This window comes from Amblyraja radiata, chromosome 21 (genome assembly GCF_010909765.2).
Source record: "Amblyraja radiata isolate CabotCenter1 chromosome 21, sAmbRad1.1.pri, whole genome shotgun sequence".
Lineage (NCBI taxonomy): Eukaryota > Metazoa > Chordata > Chondrichthyes > Rajiformes > Rajidae > Amblyraja > Amblyraja radiata.
Window position 1 is genome coordinate 10,232,566 of NC_045976.1, and position 22,541 is coordinate 10,255,106.

General features: G+C 46.8%; 1 protein-coding gene across 5 annotated transcripts in view; it reads right to left on the reverse strand.

Annotated features, from left to right (window-relative positions):
• pde3a (phosphodiesterase 3A) overlaps positions 1–22,541 on the reverse strand; it is a 340,829-nt gene that overhangs the window by 150,304 nt on the left and 167,984 nt on the right. Inside the window, exon 1 of one of the 5 annotated variants that reach the window (XM_033039495.1) lies at positions 1,324–1,565. The exons of the other annotated variants lie outside the window; for them this stretch is intronic. The gene's annotated coding sequence lies outside the window, so the exon portion shown is untranslated. Of the gene's footprint in view, positions 1–1,323; positions 1,566–22,541 lie in introns of those variants that run through there. 5 annotated transcript variants of the gene reach the window in all.

The following is a 22,541-nucleotide window of genomic DNA, read 5'->3' on the forward strand; positions in this document are numbered from 1 at the left end:
TAACTAGAAACTTGGGGGGTAACTTCATCACATAGATGGTGGTGGGTGTATGGAACTTAGGAGAGGAGGTAGTTGATGCAGGTATAATAATAGCATTTGGACAGGTACATGGACATGAAAGGTTTAGAGGGATATTGGGCAAGATACAGGCAGGTAGGATTAGCATAGTCGGCGTGGGCAAGTTGGGCTGAAAGGCTTGTTTTTCCGCGGTTTCACTCTGTGACCTATTTTCCATTCCATGCAATCTCAACCTCTGCGTAAAAACGTTGATCAGAAAAGCATAAGGTTCTAATTCCAATGAAGCCACAGGACTTGGTCAGGGAGAGCCTTGCTTCTGCACAGTTCCATGTTATTTTATTTATATCGCATTACCTAGCCAGGACCTGAAGAGAAAATGTGCAGAATGAGTCGGCTTCATCCAATATTTTGTCCCGAGCTTTCTCTTTCATATCGTGTTGCGTACAATTGACATTGGCTACGTGCCAGCAACCTTTAAAACTAAGGGCGGCACAGTGGCGCAGCGGTAGAGTTACTGCTTTACGCTTTCAGAGACCCAAGTTCAAGTGTGTGTGTGTGTGTGTGTGTGTGTGTGTGCGTGTGTGTGTGTGTGTGTGTGTGTGTGTGTGTGTGTGCGCGCGCGCGTGCGTGCGTGCGTGCGTGCGTGCGTGTGTGTGTGTGTGTAGGCAATAGGCCATAGTCATATAGCAGGGAAACAGGCCCGTCAGCCCATCCACGCAGACTAAGGTGCCCCATCTATGCTAGTCCCACCTGCCTGTGTTTGGCCCATATCCCTCTGAACTTTTCCTGTCCACATACTCGTCCAAATGTCTTTTAAATCCTCCCACCACCGAGAGACGTGCGGGTTTGTAGGTTAATTGGCTTCTACAAATTGTCCCTGATGTGCTGGATAGAACTGGTGTACTGGTGATAGTTAGTCGGCGCGGACTCGGTGGTCCGGTGGGCCTGTTTCCTCGCTGTACGTCTAAACTAAACCAAAACAAAATCAACTGCAAATTATATTTGACGGAACTTTAAATCTGGACACCAAATTAAACATTCCATGCGAGGGGAAAAAAAAACCAGAACCTCCCATTCTTGTATAATTTGACTTGGCTTCCTAATAATTCTGTTTATTTACTCATAAATGGAATGTCCTTGTGAAGTAACCATGCCTGGGCCCTTTATACTGGACGGTTCTTCTCCATTCAAGAAATAAATAATTATTCCAGACAAGCAAAAAAATATCCGTCAAATTGTCCGACATCAGATTTTCTTTTTTTGTTATGCGGCAATAAGTAGAACCTTTAAGGTGCACATACTTACACGAACTCCGTCCGCACTGTAACTCAGACAGAAATAATACAACACAGAGCATTATTCATTCTCAACTTCCAGTGTGTTAGTTTAATGAAGAGCTATCATCTTTAATCTGTGGTCGCACTAAACGGCAAGAAGCAATACTGAACGCAGCAGAAACTAATACGTTGTTAAGCCGTACAATTCTAAGATTGCCAAATTGTGAAGATAGAACTAACTATGTTTTAGACGGTGTGAGACAGAACTGCAGATGCTGGTTTACACCAATGTTTTAACTGTGTTCACAATGTTTCTGCCTGCCACACTATGCTTAGTTGGTGAAAAAGGACAGCATTCACTTCAATTGGACTTGAATTCCTTACATACTGTAATTCCATTGGGCACCGTAAATCTATCGGGTATTGTATATGTACGGGGCGGCACAGTGGCGTAGCTGGTAGAGCCACTGCCTCACAGCACCAGAGACCCACGCATGTACTTTCAACAATGCCCTCTAATTCCATAGTGTTCTGGTCAAACACTTCTGCACCCTTCTGCAAAGTATTCTTGTGGACAGAGTCATTGTTTCTCAATAACGACTCACTGGTATTGGGCCACAAGATCATGTCTGCATCTTATTCATGGCATTTCATTTATTATTTTCCAATGTAGGATGGGCAGAACTGAATAAAATACAGCCTAACCAATAATAGATACTTGCTTGACCACGGTATCCTAGATAATGGATTGATTGGTTGAAAGATACAGCATGAAAACAGGCCCTTCGGCCCACGCCGATCATCGATCACCCGTTCACACTGGTTCCACGCTATCCCGCTTCCGCGTCCACTCCCTACACACTAGGGGCAATTTACAGAGGTCCAATTAAGCTAAACACCCGCACGTCTTTGTGATGTGGGAGGAAACCGGAGCACACGGAGGAATTCCTCTGTTGTTGGCCCTAATTTGTTCTGGCCTTTTCATGCCTCCAGTTTATTTCCCCCAACCTCCATCTCTACTTTCAGTCCGAAGAAGCGTTCCGACCCAAAATGCTACCTATTCTTTTTCTCCAGAGACGATGCCTGACCCGCAGAGTTACTCCAGAATTGCATGTCCATCACCACACGGCTACAGGGAAAACATACAAAGGGTCTCTGGCACTGGGAGGCAGCAGCTCCACCTGCTGCATCTCTGCACCACCCTCCAGCGCAAATATGATTCTCAATATAACTTCAAGGTGCACTCCATAAAGTAGAGAATTATTTCAATCAGAACGCTCCTCCCAGTTTATTGTGAGCAACTGAATGACGTCTACTTGGATTGATGAAGAAATATTATCTTATTCCCCCTTCTGAAGTCATGTGGAAATAATCAGAGAGCTCTTGTGGTATTATCATAAAGAAAAATGCAGTGCTTGGGTCTGGTACAGTGGCCTTGCATTGTGTGGCATTCCTCACCCCATTGAGACTGATTCCTATTTATCATAGAATCATAAAATCATAATATCTGCTGCAAAAGAAAAGGGATTTTCAGCTTCGAAATCACAGCAAGCTCTTCTAACGAAACATTCTTCAAGCCCATTGATACATCACATCACAGCTTCAACAATTCTTCTTCCACTTGTGTAGCTGACAACCCAATGGTACAAACATTGAGTTCTCCAATTTCAAGTATCTCCCCCCCCCCCCCCCCTCTCCCTCTGCTCACACCAGGAGTTGCACCTATTTTAGTTTAGTTTACGTTTGTTTAGTTCAGATACAGCCCCTTCAGCCCACAGAGGGCCAATTATCCCACAGACCCACACGCCTTTGGGATGTGGGAAGAAACCGGAGCACCCGGAGTAAACCCACGCAGTCACAGGTGGAACGTGCACACACCACACACACACACAGACAGCACCCGCGATCAGGATCGAAATGGGTCCTTGACGCTGTGAGGCAGGGGCTCTACCAGCTGCGCCACTGTGTGCCACCATCCAGCACCCACCAGATTCTCAATATAACCCGGAGCACCCAGAGGAAATCCACACGGTCACAGGGAGAACGTGCAAACTCTGTAGAGACAGGTCAGCATCGAACCTGGGTCTCTGATACTGGGAGGCAGCAACTCTACCACTGCGCCACTGTGCTACTGCATCATCTCCCACCACACCTGTCACCATGCTCCTTTCCCCCTCCCCTCTCCCATCTCCTGGTTCCCCAACTTCCTTCCATCCCCTCTCTTTCTCTTTCCCCCCAATCCTCTTCCATCCCTCTCCCTCCCTCCGGCTTCACGTTTCACACATCTTCTCCTCTCCTTATCTGAAACCCTTTTGTCTCCTTTTCACCCCCAGCCTTTGTCACTTACTCTACCCATCTGCCAATCAAACCCTCACCTCACCTATATCCACCAGGCGTGTTCCCGCCCCCAATTTTATTTTCCTGTTTTCTCCCCCCCCCCAGGCTTCAATCAGTCTGAAGATGGCTCCCGACCCAAAATGTTGCCTGTCCACTCCCTGCTCAGATGCTGCCTGACCCGCTGAGTTCCTCCAGCACTTTGTGTTTTGCTCAAAATTCCAACATCTGCAGTTCCTTGTGTCTCTTTGCTACATCATTTACTGCCTTCAAGGCTAAGAAGGGCCTTGACCCAAAACATCACCTATCCGTGGTCTCCAGAGATGCTGCCTGACCCGTTGAGTTATTCCAGTACTTTGAGTCTTTTTGTGTATTAATATCAAATGCGTGTGCCTAGAAATTCTGTCACTGGGCTGCTGTTGACTTCACTGCACTGTGACTAATAATTCACGTTAGACTGAGTCAAATATGATTAACCATTTTGCTTGGTATTACATCAAACATTTGTCTGGTTACTCCAGAGATTGAGTCAATTTTAAGTATGAGCACACATCAAAAATAAACCAACTCTTTTTGTACAATAAATCCTTTTGGAGCATTTACGTTTACTTTAAACCTTAGACATACAGCATGGAAACAGGCCCTTCGGCCCACCAAGACCGTGGTGACCAGCGATCATCCTGTGCAATAACACACACACACACTAGGGACTATTTTACAATTTACTGAAGCCAAGTAACCTGCAAAACTGTAGGTCTTTGGAGTGTGGGAGGGAACCGGAGCACCCGGAGAAAACTCACGTGGTCACCGGGAGAACGTACAGAGAAACATAGAAAATAGGTGCAGGAGTAGGCCATTCGGCCCTTCGAGCCTGCACCGCCATTCAATATGATCATGGCTGATCATCCAACTCAGTATCCTGTACCTGCCTTCTCTCCATACCCCCTGATCCCCTTAGCCACATCTAACTCCCTCTTAAATATAGCCAATGAACTGGCCTCAACTACCTTCATGGCAGAGAATTCCACAGATTCACCACTCTCTGTGTGAAAAATGGTTTTCTCATCTCGGTCCTAAAAGACTTACCCCTTATCCTTAAACTGTGACCCCTTGTTCTGGACTTCCCCAACATCGGGAAGAATCTTCCTGCATCTAGCCTGTCCAACCCATTATAGAAACTTACAAAATTCTTAAGATCCCCCCTCACTCTTCTAAATTCCAGCCGAGTCTATCCAGTCTTTCTTCATATGAAAGTCCTGACATCCCAGGAATCAGTCTGGTGAACCTTCTCTGTACTCCCTCTATGGCAAGAATGTCTTTCCTCAGATTAGGAGACCAAAACTGTACGCAATACTCCAGGTGTGGTCTCACCAAGACCCTGTACAACTGCAGTAGAACCTCCCTGCTCCTATACTCAAATCCTTTAGCTATGAATGCTAACATACCATTCGCTTTCTTCACTGCCTGCTGCACCTGCATGCCTACTTTCAATGACTGGTGTGCCATGACACCCAGGTCTTGTTGCCTTTCCCCTTTTCCTAATCTGTACTGAGTACAAACTCAGTACAGACAGCACCTGTGGTCAGGATCGAACCTGGGTGTCTTGCGCTGTCAGACAGCAAGCCTACCATTGCCACTATGCTGACCCATTATGGGGGAAAATGTTGGCTGTGTTGCCCCAGGAGAAACCATCATACAACATAGAACATAGAACAGTACAGCATAGGAACTCCAAGTCTGTGCCGAACATGATGCCAAGTTAAACAAATCTCCTCCACCTGCGCATGATCCATATCCCTCTTTTCCTGCGCCTATCTAAAAGACTCTTAAACATGACTATCATTCTGCTCCTATCACTTATGACCTTTTGAAAGGAATATCAGGTAGGAGGCTGGGCTGTGTGACTGCAGAAGAATCCCAGGCAGGAAACTGCGAGCTGGGCTTGTCATCCATTTACTGGTGAAATGCCTCAGACTCCGTATTGGAGCAGACCATGCCGATTGCATCACGTTCTCCAGCGCGCGATATCCCGTCCAAAACACCAACACCTTGGCCATGCCCGAGACGGCTGCCTGCCCCCTTTTCCGGGGTAACGACCGTGCCCCAGTGTTACTGGAGGGGGACTATGCGCTGTCCACCGGCGCTCCAGGGGATTTCCGGGACCGCTGGGCACCGCGGTGGTGTGAAATGTATCCTAAATAAGGATGGTGATATAGTTGTATCATGGTATATTTAGTATTGAAAAATATTTGTTTGACTCGTATTGTGGTGGTGGGTTTTGTTTTGATTTATTTTGTACTGTACATAGTATTGTAACTAATCGCATCATGTTTTTGTTAAAACACACACACACACATTCACACACACACATGCACGCACACACACGCACACACACACACATGCACGCACACACACGCACACACACACACATGCACGCACACACATACACACACACATGCACGCGCACACACGCACATACACACACATGCACGCACACACACACACACACGACACCTTGGTCATGGCTGACTGAATAAAGGGACCGGAGCAATTGCCAATAAAGTAGAAACATGTCTGCAAACATTTGCAATCGTCCCGCCGCTAGCGAGCAAAGTTCAATTCAGTGCAAAATCCCAGGATTTAGAGAGACAGCATGGAAACAGGCCCTTCGGCCCACCAGGTTCATGCCAACCATTAATCGCCCGTTCACACTACTTCTATGTCAGCCCACCTTCTCACCCACTCCCGACACACTAGGGGCAACTTACAGAGGCCAATTAACCTACAAACCCGCACGACTTTGGGATGTGGGAGGAAACCGGTTTGAATGGTGAATGGTGGAGTATGCGTGATGTGCCAAATGGCCTAATTCTGCTCCTATCACTAATGACCTTATGAATAGTGTCATACTCAGTTGTATTCACACCTATCATGAAACATACATCTTTACCACTCGCGTGGCCCTCTGTGGTGATGTGGCCAGAGTTTGTGCTGTGTGTTATCAAGTAGAGAGATTCAGTTGCTGCCTCACAATGCCAGTGATCCAGGTTCAATCCTGCTGTCTGTGTGGAGTTTGCACATTCCCCCGGTTTCCCCCAACACCCCGAAGACGTGTGGGTTTGTAGGTTAACAGTCCGTCTGTAAACTGCCCCGAGTGTGCAGAGAGTGGATGCGAACGTGGGATAATACAGAACTAGTGTGAACGGGAGATCGATGGTCAGCCTAGACCAGGTTGGGCCTCTTTAAAACTAAAATCGGAAACTGGATTGAAGGATATTTCATTGATTGTTAGAAAGATACAGCATGGAAACAGGCCCTTCGGCCCACTGTCCACACTGACTAACGATCACCCGTTCTCACTGGTTCCATGTGCAGGAAGGAACTGCAGATGCTGGTTTAAACCAAAGATAGACACAAAAAGCTGGAGTAACTCAGTGGGACAGGCAGCATTTCTGGAGAGTAGGAATGGATGATGTTTTGGGTCAAAACCCTTCTCCAGAGCTTCTTCAGACTTCAAAGTCTGAAGAAGGGACTCGACCCAAAACGTCACCCATTCCTTCTCTCCAGAGATGTTGCCTGTCCCGCTGAGTTACTCCAGCTTTTTGTGTCTCACTAGTTCCATGTTATCCCACTTTTTCATCCACTCCCCACACACTGGGGGCAATTTACAGAGGGGTCAATGAACCTACAAACCCGTACGTCTGTGGGGGTGTGGGAGGAAACCGGAGCACCCAGGCAGGTGGGACTAGTGTAGCTGGGACATGTTGGCCGGTGTGGGCAAGTTGGGCTGAAGGGCCTCTTTCCACACTGTATCACTCAATGACCTGGAGGAAACGCATGCGGTCGCAGGGAGAACGTGCAAACTCCACACGGACCGTTCCCATGCTGAAACGCAGGAGAACAGAGGGAGTCTCTAATGGAATACGGATAGGTTATTTAAGTGGGCAAACCTTCACAGATGGAGTCTAACATGGAGGTCCAAGGCATTAGCCGCATTTGCAGGAAAATTTAAAAAAAGTATTGGTTGATAGAGACAAAAACGATGGTGAATCTGAGAGATTTGATGAATTTGATGTAAAAAAAACTTAGAGACTGGACGAACTGCAGGTGCTGGAATCAAAACACAAAATGCTGGATGAACTCAGTAGGTCAGGCAGCGTTTGTGGAAGCAATGGACAGATAATATCTTAGCTCGGGACCTTTCTTCAGATTGTAGTAGGGGGACGAAAGCTGGAAAAGAGAGGTGGGAGCAGGACAAAGCCTGACGAGTGATAGGTGGATACAAGTGAGGGACGGGGGGGGGGGGGGGGGGGGGAAAGGGTTGTTCGGAAGATGGGTGGAGCAAGTGACAAAGGCTGTGGGTGCAAAGGAGACAAAACGGTATCAGATAAGGAGAGGAGAGGAATTAAAAGCAAAATAACCTTAGCAAACAGGTATGGTAAGTGATGAAGTGGGCGAATGGAATATTGGCCTTAATTACAAAAGTTGGACAGAGTGTTGCCACAGCAGTATTAGTGAGAGTACACCTGTGTATCTTTGATCTCCATATTTAACGTGCATTGGAAGCAGTACAGAGAAATTTTATCAGGTGGATTCCTGAGATGAAGGCTTGTTTCATACGGTAAGATTAAGATCAGTGCTTTTTATGCAATGGATCGTGCTGGAATTGTGTACCTGCAACTAGGGTTTAAGAATTTTCCATGTCACAGAACGATTACTAAAGTTGAAAAAAAATAAAATGTAGTAATTAAGTTAGGCAGTCAGGACCTTAAACAGCTTAACAGAGACATAAGGAACTGCATATGCTGAAATCTTGAGCAAAACATATACTGTAGAAGGTGTTTAGCATGTTGAAAGGAACTGCATGTACTTGTTTATACCGAAGATAGACACAGTGCTGGAGTAACTTAGCGGGTCAGGCAGCATCCATGGAGAAAAAGGATGGGTGACGTTTTGGGTCAGAACCCGTCTCCAAGTTTCCTGATGAAGGGTTTCCACCCGACATGTCACCCATCCTCTTTCTCCAGGGATTCTGCCTGACCCGCTGAGTTACTCCAGCACTCTGAGTCTATCGACAAGGTGTTGCCATCTGTAAGCTGTTGGCATTTGGATGATACCTTCAAGAAAGGCTTCAATTTCCCTTTCTAGTGAGTGCAAGGATTCTTGAAGTACAACTTTAGAAACATTGCCAACAATTATTCCTCAGCTGATGTCTTATTAACTAACGAAAAAACAAATTGCTGGCGGAATCTGTGGAGGGAACAGGCAATGTTTTGGGTCGAGACCCATCTTCAGACCGATGGGGTAAAGGGGAGCAAGCTGGAAAAGAGAGGTGGGGGTGGGACTATTGCTGGCAGGCTTTTTCAGCTTTCTGTGAGGCCACACTGGGAATAATGTGTTCAATTTTGGTCACCTTGCTGTAGGAAATATGATAATGAAGCTGGAAATATTGCAGGGAAGATGTACAAGGATGTCGCCAAGACTCGAGGGCCTGAACTACAGGGAGAGGTTGGGCAGACTAGGAATTTATTCCTTGGAGCGCAGGAGACTGAGGCGTTTTTTTTTTTTTAGAGGTGTACAAAATCATGAGGGGAATAGAGAGGGTGAATACACAGTGACCTTTTCTCTGTGTGCAGGAATCAAGAACCAGAGGGCACAGGTTTAAGATGAGAGGGGAAGATTTAATAGGAAACTGAGGGGCAGCTTTGTTTCATGGTACATGCCACAATAATAAAGTTAAAGCTAACCTACTGGCACAAAAATAAGCATCTGTATTAGTTCCAATGTGAGGTGTAATTAATTTACAAGGGGCACATATTAGGTCGGCCTAAATCTACTTATATTTGAATTGTTTCCTGCCTGACTTGCTCTTCCATTCTCTGGAATAAGTAAAAAACATTTGCATTTGCACAGTGTCTTTCACAAGCTCAATATCCCAAAGTCATTAAATCAATGAAATGTAAGTACTAATGTAGCCATTAGTTCAGTTTAGTTTGGTTTAGAGATTAGTATTATTAGTATTAGAGATAATGCGTGGAAATAGGCCTTCAGCCCACGAAGACCAATGTCCCCCGCCCACCAACACTATCCTACACGCACACGAGATACAATTTACAATTTTATCGAAGCCAATTAACCTACATTACTGTACGCCCGTGGCTGTAGGCAGGATAGTGCAAGTGTGCGGGGATCGCTGGTCAGCGCGGACTCGGTGGGCCGATGGGCCTGTTTCCGCACTGCATCTTTAAACTAAGCTAAACTAAAAACACTTTCCCCAGCCTTTATAACTTTTAGATTTATTTTTTCAGGAACACATCACTGTGAAATCTAGAACAATGGCTGTACAGGTTGTATTGTGTCAGGAAAACAGAGGGCATAGGTTTATGGTGAGAGGGGAAAGGTCTAATAGGAACATGAGAGGCCACATTTTTACACAGAGGATAGTGGATGTATGGAATGAGCTGCCAGAGGAGGTAGGTGAAGCGACTGCAATAACAACATTTAAAAGACACTTGGACAAGTACGTGGATAGGATAGATTTGGAAGGATATGGGTCAAATGCAGGCAGGTGGGACTGGTGTAGATTGGGCATGTTGGCCGGTGTGGGCAAGTTGGCCCAAAGGGCCTGTTTCCACACTGTATGACTCTATGAGATAAAACTTTTATCCCTGAAGAGCATGAGTAAACCAGATAGTTTTCACAATAAATGAAGATTCCCACTGACTAGCTTTTCAATTTCCATTCTTGATCATTAACCAATTTAACTCCACAGCTGTCCCTGGAAGGATTTGAACTTCAGACTCAGAAGGTTGGCCCACATTATTGCATTAATAGCCTGGTATTAATGTGTACCACCATTTGTGTTTTATAGCATGGTAACAGGCCCTTCAGCCCAACTTGCCCATTGCCACCATGCTGTCCCATCTAAGCTGGTCCCAATTGTCTGCAAATTGCCCATATCCCACTTAACCTTTCCTATTTGTGTACCTGTCAAAATGTCTTTTCAACTGTTATATACCTGCATCAACTACCTCCTCTGGCAGCTCGTTCCATATTACCCACCACCATCTGAGTGAAAAGGTTACCCCTCAGCTTCAAATTAAATCTTGTCCCTCTCACTTTAACCTATGTCCTCTGGTTCTTGATTTCCCCTACATTGGATAAAGGACTCTCTGCATTCCCTCTATCCATTCCTCTAATGATTCTCACAAATCACTCCACTTTTCATCAAGATCCGCCAAGGCCTACAGAATCTCCCGGTTGCTAACCCATTTTAACTCCCTTCCCCATTCCCACACTGACCCTTCTGTCCTGGGCCTCCTCCATTGCCAGAGTGAGGCCACCCGCAAACTGGGGGAACAGCACCTCCTGTTCCACCTGGGTAGTTGACAACCCAGTGGTGTGAATGTTGAATTCTCCAATTTTAGGTAACTTATACACACACTCCCCTCTCCACTTCCTCCATTTAAAGTCAATTAAACCAGTTCCGCAGTTCCCTCTTGCCATCATGACGTCCAATGCCAACAATCGTTCTATCTGGGAACCTTCCTACTGATATCGTCTGTTGCCTCCCCTGATTTGGCCCGGTTTATTCTTGTTTCCAGTCGTCCCCCCCTTACAATCAGTCTGAAGAAGGGTCCCGACCTGAAACATGTTCTCCAGAGTTGCTGCCTGACCCGCTAAGTTACTCCAGCACTTTGATATAAACCAGCATCTGCAGTTCCTTTTTACCACTTTTCATCCACTTTGGTTGCAAAAGTTGTTTTTTTTTCTCTCTTTATTTTATTTTGGAGACCCAGGGTGTTTAGACCCCAAAGATGGTCAAGTCTTTGCCACGGACCTCAGGGGAGCAGGAGTCCAAACTAAACACTTGTTCTTGCCATGATTATTGCTTCAGTCGATGGCTTCTGAGCAACATGTGAAAACTGAGGGAAAAATAGAACTTAACGCTACGATACACAAGAGTGTTTCATGAATAGCTCCCTTCACAACTCAATTTCAGTGGAATCCTTTCTTTGCCTTGTGGTGTCAGACTAAAAAGTACAAAATGTGCCAGGTTTATCTGGAATGTATTTCCCGGGAGTGTGAATGGTCACTCTTTAATTTACATTAATGGCTGGGTTTATATGTAATGTTATATTTCTCTTTACCCAGAGGCAGCTGAGGAATGGACAATAGAACCTATTGCTTCCCAGGTGTATTTAAAACCTAGATATGGTTCAGGAATATAGCAGTTACGTTAGTCCGCATTTGGGGTATTGTGTACAGTTCTGGTCGCCCCATTTCAGGAAGGATGTGGAAGCTCTGGACTAGGTGCAGAGGAGATTTATGAGAAGAAGGGTCCCGACCCAAAACGTCATCTATTCATTTTCTCCAGAGATGCTGCCTGGCCCGCTGAGTATTTTGTGCCTACCTCCTTAGGTAGCTTGTTCAACATACCCACTGCCCTCTGAGTGAAAAAGCTGCCCCTCAGATTCTTATTAAATCTTGCCCTCGCACCTTAAACCAATGAGTTGAGTTCACGCTGAGTTACTCCAGCACTTTGTGTCTATCTTTCGTCTAAACCAGCATCTGCAGTTCCTTCTTATGACCAGAATGCCGTCTGGATTAGAGGGCATTAGACACAGAGAGAGATTGGACTAACTAGGAGAAACACAAAATGCTGGAGTGACTCAGGGGATCAGGCAGCATCTCTGGAGAACATGGATAGGTGAGACCCTTCCTCATATATGGATCGTTTTCTCTGGAATGTCAGGGACTGGGGATAGCTGAATAGAGGCATATAAAATTTGGAGAGGTGTAGATAGGTAGACAGTGTAGATAGGGTAGACAGTCAGAACATTTGTCCCAGAATGGAAATGTCAAATAATGGAGGGCAGAGCTTTAAGGTGAGAGGGACAATGTTCAAGGGCGATGTGTGGGACAAGATTTTTACGAGGAAAGGTTGGGCAGACTGGGATTATTTTCAATGGAAAGCTGGAGTTTGGGAGGAGACTTGATGGAAATATATAAGATTGTGAGGGGCGTAGATAGGGTAGACAATCAGAACCTTTTTTCCAGGGTGGAAATATCAAATACTAGGAGGAAATGCTTGAAGGAGAGAGGGTCAACGTTTAAAGGAGATTAGCACGCAAGTTCTTTTATACACGGAGGGTGTTTGATGCCTGGAACGCACGTACATTAGTGGCGTGCTAAAGACTTTTGGATAAACACATGGATCTGCAGGAAATAGAGGGGTATGGATTTGGATTAGTGTATAGATACAGCATGGAAACTGGCACTTCGGCACTCCGAGTCCGCCTCAACCATCGATCACCCCTACACAAGTTCTATTTTTATCCCCGTTTTTCATCCTACACACTAGAGATAACTTACAGAAGCCAATTGACCGACGAACCTGTACGTTTTTGGAGTGTGGGAGGAAACTCGAGCACCTGGGGAAAATCCACTTGGTCACGGGGGGGGGGAATGTACAAACTCCGTAAAGACAGCACCTGGAGTCAGGATCGAACCCAGGTCTCTGGCGCCATGAGACTGCAACTCTACTGCTGCACCACTGTTCCTCCCATGCTATGCCACTGCGCGATATGCAGTTAGATAAATGATGGTTTTGGCATCATGTTCGGCACAGACATAGTGGGCTGAAGGGCCTGATCCTGTGCTGTACTTTCCTAGGTTCTATAAGCAGGCAGATAAAAGTGTGGCTTGGCACAGACATTATGGGCCAAAGGGTGTGTCTCTGTACAGACAGCACCAGTAGCCAGGATCGAACCCGGGTCTCTGGCGCTGTAGGGCAGCAACTCTATGGTTGTTCCATCGTGCAGCCCAGGAGTGTGCAAAAACCTGACTCCTGCTAATCCCCTTTAAACTTTGACCCTCTCACCTTAAAGCTATGCCCTCTTGTATGTGACATTTCCAGTAAAGGGCCTTTACTGTTCTATGTTCGATTAGCAACAGTGACGCAAAGCAGCTAATAATGTTTTAGTAAGTTCACACAAAGGGTGGTGGGTGTGTGGAACGAGCTGCCGGAGGAGGTAGTTGAAGCAGGTGCTATCATAACATTTAAGAAACATTTGCACAGGTACATGGATAGGACAGGTTTTGAGGGATATGGACCACACAGGTAGGTGGGACATGTTGGTCGGTGCGGGCAAGTTTGGCCGAAGGGCCTGTTTCCACGTTGTATGACTCTATGACTCTAATAATATTTTAGTATGTATTTGGTGCAAGGAATCCGGTTTCCTGGGGTCTAGGGTTATACAGTTTTTAGCGCCAAACATCCCTCAGGAGCCATGGCAATCCTGGCACTGGTTATCCTGCCCAGCAGATGTTGGTAGTGACTGAGATAAACCATATCCTACTGTGCCCTTGGACAGTGCCGGCAAATACACACCATATTCTCTGATCGTTCAATCATAATTGTTGCCTTTGACGACTTTTATCAACGTTTCCAATTGCACCACCATTTGTGTTTTACAAGCATGGAATCAGACTGCACGGAAACAGGCCCTTCGCCCCAACATGTCCATGCCAGCCAAGGTGCTGCTTCCAAACCAGTCCCATATTCCTGCGTATCACCCACATCCCACTTAGCCTTCCCTCTTTGTGTACCTGTCAAAATGTATTTACAATCGTTGCAGTACCTGCCTCCCCTGGCAGCACGTTTCATATACACACCACCCATTGAGCAAACAAGTTGCCACTCAGGTTCCTATTCATTCCCCTTTCACCTTAAATCTCTGTTCCCTGGTTTCTGATTCCCCTACTATGGAGAATCAAGAACACAGCACAGTTATGGAGTCATACAACACCGAGCAGGCCCTTTAGCCCAACTCATCCACTCCATCCAAGATACCCCACCTAAGCTCGTCCCATTTGCCCGAATTTGGCCCATATCCTTCTAAACCTTTCCTATCCATGTGCCTGTCCAGGTGATGTTATAGAACCTGCCCAAACTACCTTCCTAACGAAAAGGAACTGCAGAGGCTGGTTTATACCAAAGATAGACACAAAGTGCTGGAATAACCAAGGGGGTCAGGCAGCATCTCTAGAGAAAATAGATTGGCGACGATTCGGGTCTGAAGAAGTGTCTTGACTGAAAACGTCACATATTCATTTTCTAACCCACACTAACAATTTTACAACTTAAGGGCCTGTCCCACCTACGCGACCTTTACAGGCGACTGCCGGCACCCGTCACAGGCTGAATGGTCGTGAGAGGTCTCCTATAGTCGTAAGAGGTCAGCCGTGACATGTTGCCAGGGGTCACCTGTATGGTCGTGAGAGGTCTCCAATGAGTCGTAGCGTCTTTCTGGTCGTCACTGAATTTTCAACATGTTGAAAATTTCGGCGACCTATCACGGGTGCCGGCAGTTGCCTGTAAAGGTCGCGCAAGTGGGACAGGCCCTTTACTCTAACCTTCAAACCTGCACGTCTTTGGAGTGTGGAAGGAAACCAAAGTACCTGAAGAAAACCCACATGGTCACAGGGAGAACGAACGCACTCCGTACAGATGGCACCCATAGTCAGGATCGAACCAGGGTCTCTGGCACTGCAAGGCAGCGCGTTCCAAGCATGCATTAATCTCTTGTGTAAAAAAGAACTTGCCCCGCACATTCCTTTAAACTTTGCCTCTCTCACCTTAAAGCTGTGGCCTCTTGTCTTTGATATTTCCGGTCTGGGGAAAAAAAGTTCTGATAGTCTAACTACCTATCTATGCCTCTCATAATTTTACATACTTCTATTAGTTCTCCCTGCAACCTCTGGTGTTCCAGAGAAAACAATCCAAGTCTGTCCAACCTCTCCCTGTAGCTCGGTTAACTTCCCCCTCATCCAGGCAATGTTCCAGTAAACATTATTAAAAAATTGGATAAGTCCCTCCATCAAACTGACTTTGACAGCTCACATTCTAATCACACCGATCAAAATGTTTAACGACGACAAAGCCTAGTTCAATTTAAAGATACTGCGTGGAAGCAGGCCCTTCGGCCCACCGAAGCCGCGCCGACCAACGATCACCCCCCTACACCAGCTCTTTCCTACACACTAGGGACAATTTACAGAAGGCAATGAACCTACAAACCCGCACGTCTTTGGAGCGTGGGGAGGAAACCGGGACACCCAGAGAAAACCCACGTGGTCACAGCGAGAACGTGCAAACTCCACACACACACAGACAGCACCCGTAGTCAGGATCGAACCCGGGTCTCTGGTGCAGTAAGGCAGCAACTCTACCGCTGCTGCACCGTGCCGCCCCGAAGCAGTGGAGGAAAGAATGGTATCAATTGTAAGGGATGAATTGGCAGTGGAGAGCTGAATTTGACTTGGGGCTCAAACATCTGCCTGGCAGATTCCTCAACGGTTCCCCATGTAGGGGCCGCTTGGAGAGTTGGGAAGGCTGATCTCGGAGTCCATCTGGCCGATCTTCCCACAGAGGTGCAAAGTTTCACGCTAGCCGCAACCTCGAAGTGGGAAAAGTGGAGAAATCTGCCAATCAGATGTCCTGGCTGCAAGTCAAACACAGATCCCCTCTGGCAATCTAATCCTGAATAATTTACTCCATTCTTTCCGTTCCCTTCTTGCAGTTGGTAAGAACTTTGCTCTTTGTGTAAGTGAGGTGTTATGACAGTTAAATCATCCCGCCGTTATTACATAATTTACAGTCACAGTTATTCGACAAAAAAAAAACACAGGCCCTTGGGCCTACTGAGCCTGCAAACCATTAAGCACCTATTTACACTAATCACACGCTAATCCTGTTTTATTTTTTTTCCACAACCCTTTTAACTCCCCTAGAAACAACCGCTTGGCCACACAGTTGGGCCAATTCATATTTTCAGTGTAGAGAGTTACAGCATGGAAACAGGCCCTCCACGCCGACCATCGATCACCCGTTCACACTAGTTCCTTGTTATCCCACTTTCTCATCCACTCCCTCCACACCAGGAGAGATGTACAGGGGGCCAATTAACCTACAAACCCGCACGTCTTTGGGATGTGGGAGGAAACCGGAGGAAACCCACGTGGTCACAGGGAGAACGTGCAATCTCCACACACAGACAGTGGCCGAGGGCAGGATCGAACCATGGTCTCTTGCTCCATGAGACAACAGCTGTGCCGCTCAGCCGCCCCATAATGGCCGATAAGCCTATCAACCATCGCATCTTGTGCATATGGGAGTAAACTGGAGCAGCCAAAAGAAATTCTGGAAGTTATAGGGAGAACGTGCAAAGATTTCTGGAGTTGTGAGGCTTAGTTCTATTGACTGTACCAGTAGACCGAATGCACGGGAGGACTAACATAGAAACATAGAAAATAGGTGCAGGAGTAGGCCATTCGGCCCTTCGAGCCTGCACCGCCAATCAATATGATCATGGCTGATCATCCAACTCAGTATCCCATACCTGCCTTCTCTCCATACCCCCTGATCCCTTTAGCCACAAGGACCACATCCAACTCCCTCTTAAATATAGCCAATGAACTGGCCTCAACTACCTTCTGTGGCAGAGAATTCCACAGATTCACCACTCTCTGAGTAAAAAATGATTTTCTCATCTCGGTCCTAAAAGACTTCCCTCTTATCCTTAAACTGTGACCCCTTGTTCTGGACTCCCCCAACATCGGGAATAACCTTCCTGCATCTAGCCTGTCCAACCCCTTAAGAATTTTGTAAGTTTCTATAAGATCCCCCCTCAATCGTCTAAATTCTAGCGAGTACAAGCCGAGTCTATTCTGTCTTTCTTCATATGAAAGTCCTGCCATCCCAGGAATCAGTCTGGTGAACCTTCTCTGTACTCCCTCTATGGCAAGAATGTCTTTCCTCAGATTAGGAGACCAAAACTGTATGCAATACTCCAGGTGTGGTCTCACCAAGACCCTGTACAACTGCAGTAGAACCTCCCTGCTCCTATACTCAAATCCTTTTGCTATGAATGCTAACATACCATTCGCTATTCGCAAAGGACTAGACCTTGGACTCTAGAAATGGCGCCAAAACATGGTGGTGATGCATGTGCAAATATGCAAAAAATTGAGAATTGACATCTTTGTGCCAGAAGGTTTTTAAATTATTGTGATTAATGGATTTGAGAGATGGGACAAATGCAAACTCCATCATAACACTAAATAAAAAACAATGTTTACAGTGGGTAAAAGTGACCATTCATAGGTCATGGGAAGTATGAACAATCATCTAATATTCAGAAGCTGTTTGCCAAGTATGTTCAAAACATTCACTTCCAGTTTCCATTGCTGTGCTTCACAATATTTTTTAATACTACATTGACGAACCGGATTTTCGGCACGGTGGCGCAGTGGTAGATTTGCTGCCTTAGAGTTGCCGTCTGTACAGAGTTTGTACGTTCTCCCCGTGACAACCCGGGTTTTCTCCGGGTGCTCTGGTTTCCTACCACACTCCAAAAGCGTGCAGGTCTGCAGGTTAAATGGCTTCGGTAAGAATTGTAAATTGTCCCTAGTATAAAGGATAGTGTCAGGGACGACAGATGGCACAATGGGCTAAGTGTTCGGCTGGCGACCGGAAGGTAGCCGGTTCGAATCCCGCTTGGAGTGCATACTGTCGTTGTGTCCTTGGGCAAGACACTTCACCCACCTTTGCCTGTGTGTGAATGTGTGTGAATGTGTGTGAGTGATTGGTGGTGGTCGGAGGGGCCGTAGGCGCAGATTGGCAGCCACGCTTCCGTCAGTCTGCCCCAGGGCAGCTGTGGCTACAGAAGTAGCTTACCACCACCGAGTGTGACTGAGGAGTGAATGAATAATGCGATGTAAAGCGCCTTGAGTATTAAAAAGGCGCTATATAAATCCCATCCATCATTATTATTAGTGTAGGAGGGTCGCTGGTCGGTGCGGTCTTGATGGGCCAAATTGCCCGCTTCCGCACTGTATCTCTAAACTAAACTAGATTTCTGTAATGTACTTGCATCCTATTAACATTCTTCTTTTTTTAAAGTTCAGCCATATTTCTTCCATACTTCCAATTATTGACAAGATCGAATGGAAGATTAATAGTTAATAAATATGGCTGAACTTTTTTAAAATAGAATATTAATGTACATTAAGGTTGAGGTCGCTCGGTATGTCGATGAATCTTGAACCTCGACAGGATACAGTGGAGAGTATATTGACTGGTTGCATCACGGCCTGGTTCGGCAACTCGAACGCCCAAGAACGAAGGAGATTACAAAAAGTGGTGGTCACTGCCCAGTCCATCACGGGGCCTGACCTCCTCACCTCGAAGGGATCCACAGGAGTCGCTGCCTCAAAAAGGCAGCCAGCATCATCAGAGGCCCACACCACCCTGGCCAAGCTTTCATTTCTCTCCTGCCATCGGGAAGAAGGTACTGGAGTCTGAAATCCGTGACCACCAGGTTCAAGGACAGCTTCTTCCCAACAACTATCAGGCACATGAATACCACATACAACAGCTAACTACAAACTATGGACAACCTGGGTGGCACAAGGGAGTCTGGGCTTTTGCTTTGCACTAATGTTGTGTTTTATTAACTTTATTGAACTTTCCTTTGTCCATTGTGTTTTCTATGAATACTGTGTTTGCAGATCTGTTATGGTGCTGCAATTAAGAATTTCATTGTTCCATTTTCAGTATACGTGTCAATTAGATGCTCAACTCCCTTAATTAATGTAATTCAGACACCACTGGCAAAATCACACTGCAGTAAATCTTTGTTATAACGGACGTATGGAGGGAGAGAATGGTGTCCATTATTGCCATTTGTCTGCTATAACTGAGTAAGGGTATGATCATTGTATAAGTAGTAGAAACAAGGAACTGCAGATGCTGGTTAATAGACAAACAAACACAAAGTGCTGGAGTAACTCAGCGGGTCAGGCAGCATCTCTGAAGAATGCGAATAGGTGACATTTTGGGTCGAGACCCTTCTTCATAGAAACAAAGAAACATAGAAAATAGGTGCAGGCGTAGGCCATTCGGCCCTTAGAGCCTGCACAACTATTCAATATGATCATGGCTGATCAAGATTCAGACTCTGCGTCTGGAACTGGGCCTGGAATTCAGGTGAGTTGGTGACCCTGATCTGCTGGGGGCCGGGGGGGGGAGAGGTGAGGACGGGCGGAGTCGATGGTCGCGGCCCGCGAGTGGCCGGAGTGCAGGTGACGGTCAGCGGTGATGGTGGCTGGGGCAGGCATGGCCTGGAAGTGGCTGAGGAAGCTGTGTGGGCCGGGGGTGAAGGTCGGCAGCCCGGCCTAGCGGTGAAGGTCTGTCCGCTATAACCAAAATCGATTATACAGAGGTCTGTAACAACGAGAGTTTACTGTATTTAATCACCCTTGATTAAGTATTGGTGGGCCAGCTTTTTGAAATACTAAACCCTCTACTGAAGATATTATCAAGGAATAAAGTTAGCTAAAACTGAAAGGGTTAAAACAAGGAGCAGTGATACTTTTATCACTGTCGAAAAGCAAACAAAAATCCTCCAGATTTTTGCAGAAAACAACATTGCCCCACTAGATGTCAAAGCCTTTCCGTGGCTGTGGAGAATTAACTATTTTGACCAGCCCTAGAGTGATACAGCATGAAAACAAGCCCTATGGCCCGACTTGCCCATGCTGACCAAGATGCCCCATATACACTCGTTCCACATGCCCGTGTTTGGCCCATATCCCTCTAAACCTGTCCTATCCATGTACCAGTCCAATGTCTTTTAAATCTTGTATAATACCTCCTCTGGCAGCTTGTTCCATGTACCCACCATGTGTACCTGTGTGAAAAAGTTACCCCTCAGGTTCATATTAAATCCTTCCCCTCTCAGCCTAAACCTATGTCCTCTCGTTCTTGATTCCTCAACTTTGGATAAAGGATTCTGTGCATTCATCCTAAGTATTCCCCTCATGATATTTAAACAGCTCTATACGATCATCACTCATTCTCCTGCGCACACTCCTTGCCTGTCCAACCTCTCCCTGTAGCTCAGGTCCTGAAGTCTTGGCAACATCCTCGTAAAAAAGCCAATGGGGAACAAAGGAAATAGAACATAGAACAGTCCAAACATTTTCTGCTTGGGTAGCTTTCTACCCAATGGTATAAACAATAAATTCTCAAATTTTCTGCAACAATACAATACAATACAATACAATACAATACAATACAATACAATTCAATTTATTGTCATTTGGACCCCTTGAGGTCCAAACGAAATGTCGTTTCTGCAGCCATACATTACAAACAAATAGACCCAAGACACAACATAATTTACATAAACATCCATCACATTGCTGTGATGGAAGGCCAAAAAAACTTATCTCTCCACTGCACTCTCCCGCCCGATGTCAGAGTCAAAGTCAAAGCCCCCGGCGGGCGATGGCGATTGTCCCGCGACCATTAAAGCCACGCCGGGTGATGCAAGGTCGCACACCGGGTTCTTGATGTTAGAGCCCCCGGCGTGCGCTCGCAGAGTCCCGCGGCCATTCCAAGCCGCGCGGGGCGGTGGTGTAAGGCCCCGCTCCAGGAGCTCTTCAACCCCGCAACTCGGGCGGGAGAAGTCGCCGTTGCGGGAGCCCCGAAAAGCGGTCTCCCCCCAGGGACCCGCGGGCTCCCGGTGCCGCCCGCCATACCCGCAGTTGCAGCCACCGAATCTCCGGAGGTCGGGCCGCAGCAGCGTCCACCACAGCTCCACCCGCTCTGGACTCGGCCAGCTCCGCGACGGTGAGGTGAGTAGTCGGCACCACAGCCCCCGGTCTTCCTGTTGGAGGCCGCTCCTCGTTGCAGCCCCAACGACAACGGAGACCCGACAAAGAAAAGGTCGGGTCTCCAGTGCTGGGGGAGATTTAAAAGTTACCCCCACCCCCACCCACATCACCCCCCCACACCACCAAATCAACAGCTTGCTCATCTGTTTTCTCTCCCCCTCTTTTCTCTCTGCCCCATCTTGATGTTCACATTTCTCCCACTTTCCCCCCCTCGCATCCCCTTCTATCTACATCCCTTCTTCACATTTCTGCAAACCTCATCTTACACCCTTTTGTCTCCTTTTCAAGCCCTCTCACCTGTATCCACCTATCACTCGCCAGGCTTTGTCCTGCCCCCAACTCTCTTCCAACTTCTTCCCCCCCCCCAACTACAATCAGTCCGAAGAAGGATCCCACCACAAAATGTCACCTATCCATGATCTCCAGACATGCTGCCTGACCTTCTGAGCTTAGTTTAGTATAATTTAGAGATACAGCATGGAAACAGACACTTCAGGACCACCGAGTCCACGCCGACCATCGATCACCCGTTCACACTAGTTCTACGTTATCCCACTTTCTCTTCCACTCCCTGCACACGAGGGGCAATTTTTACGGAAGCCAATTTACCTACAACGCCGCGGGTCTTCTGGATGTGGGAGGAAACTGGAGCACTCGGAGGAAATCCACAGGGGGGACGTGCAAACGCTACACAGACAGCTCCTTAGGTTGGGTTCGAACCCGGGTCTCTGGCACTGTGAGGCAGCAACGTCGATCCTGACTACGGGTGCTGTCTGTACAGAGTTTGTACGTTCACCCCGTGACCTGCGTGGGTTTTCTCCGAGATATTCGGTTTCCACCCACATTCCAAAGACGTACTGGTTTGTAGGTTAATTGGATTGGTAAAATGTAAATTGTTCCTAGTGTATGTAGGGTACTGTTAGTGTGTGTGGGCCGGTGTGGACTCAGTGGGCTGAAGGGCCTGCTTACGTGCTGTACCCCTAAACTGAACTAAACTCTGTATAGGAAAGAACTGTACATGCTGGCTTCAATCGAAGATAGACACAAAGTGCTGGAGTAACTCTGCAGGACGGGCAGCATCTCTGGAGAGACGGAATGGGTGACGTTTCGTGTCGAGACCCTTCTTCAGACTGATGTTAAGGGAGTGGGCGGGGCAGAGATAAAATGTAG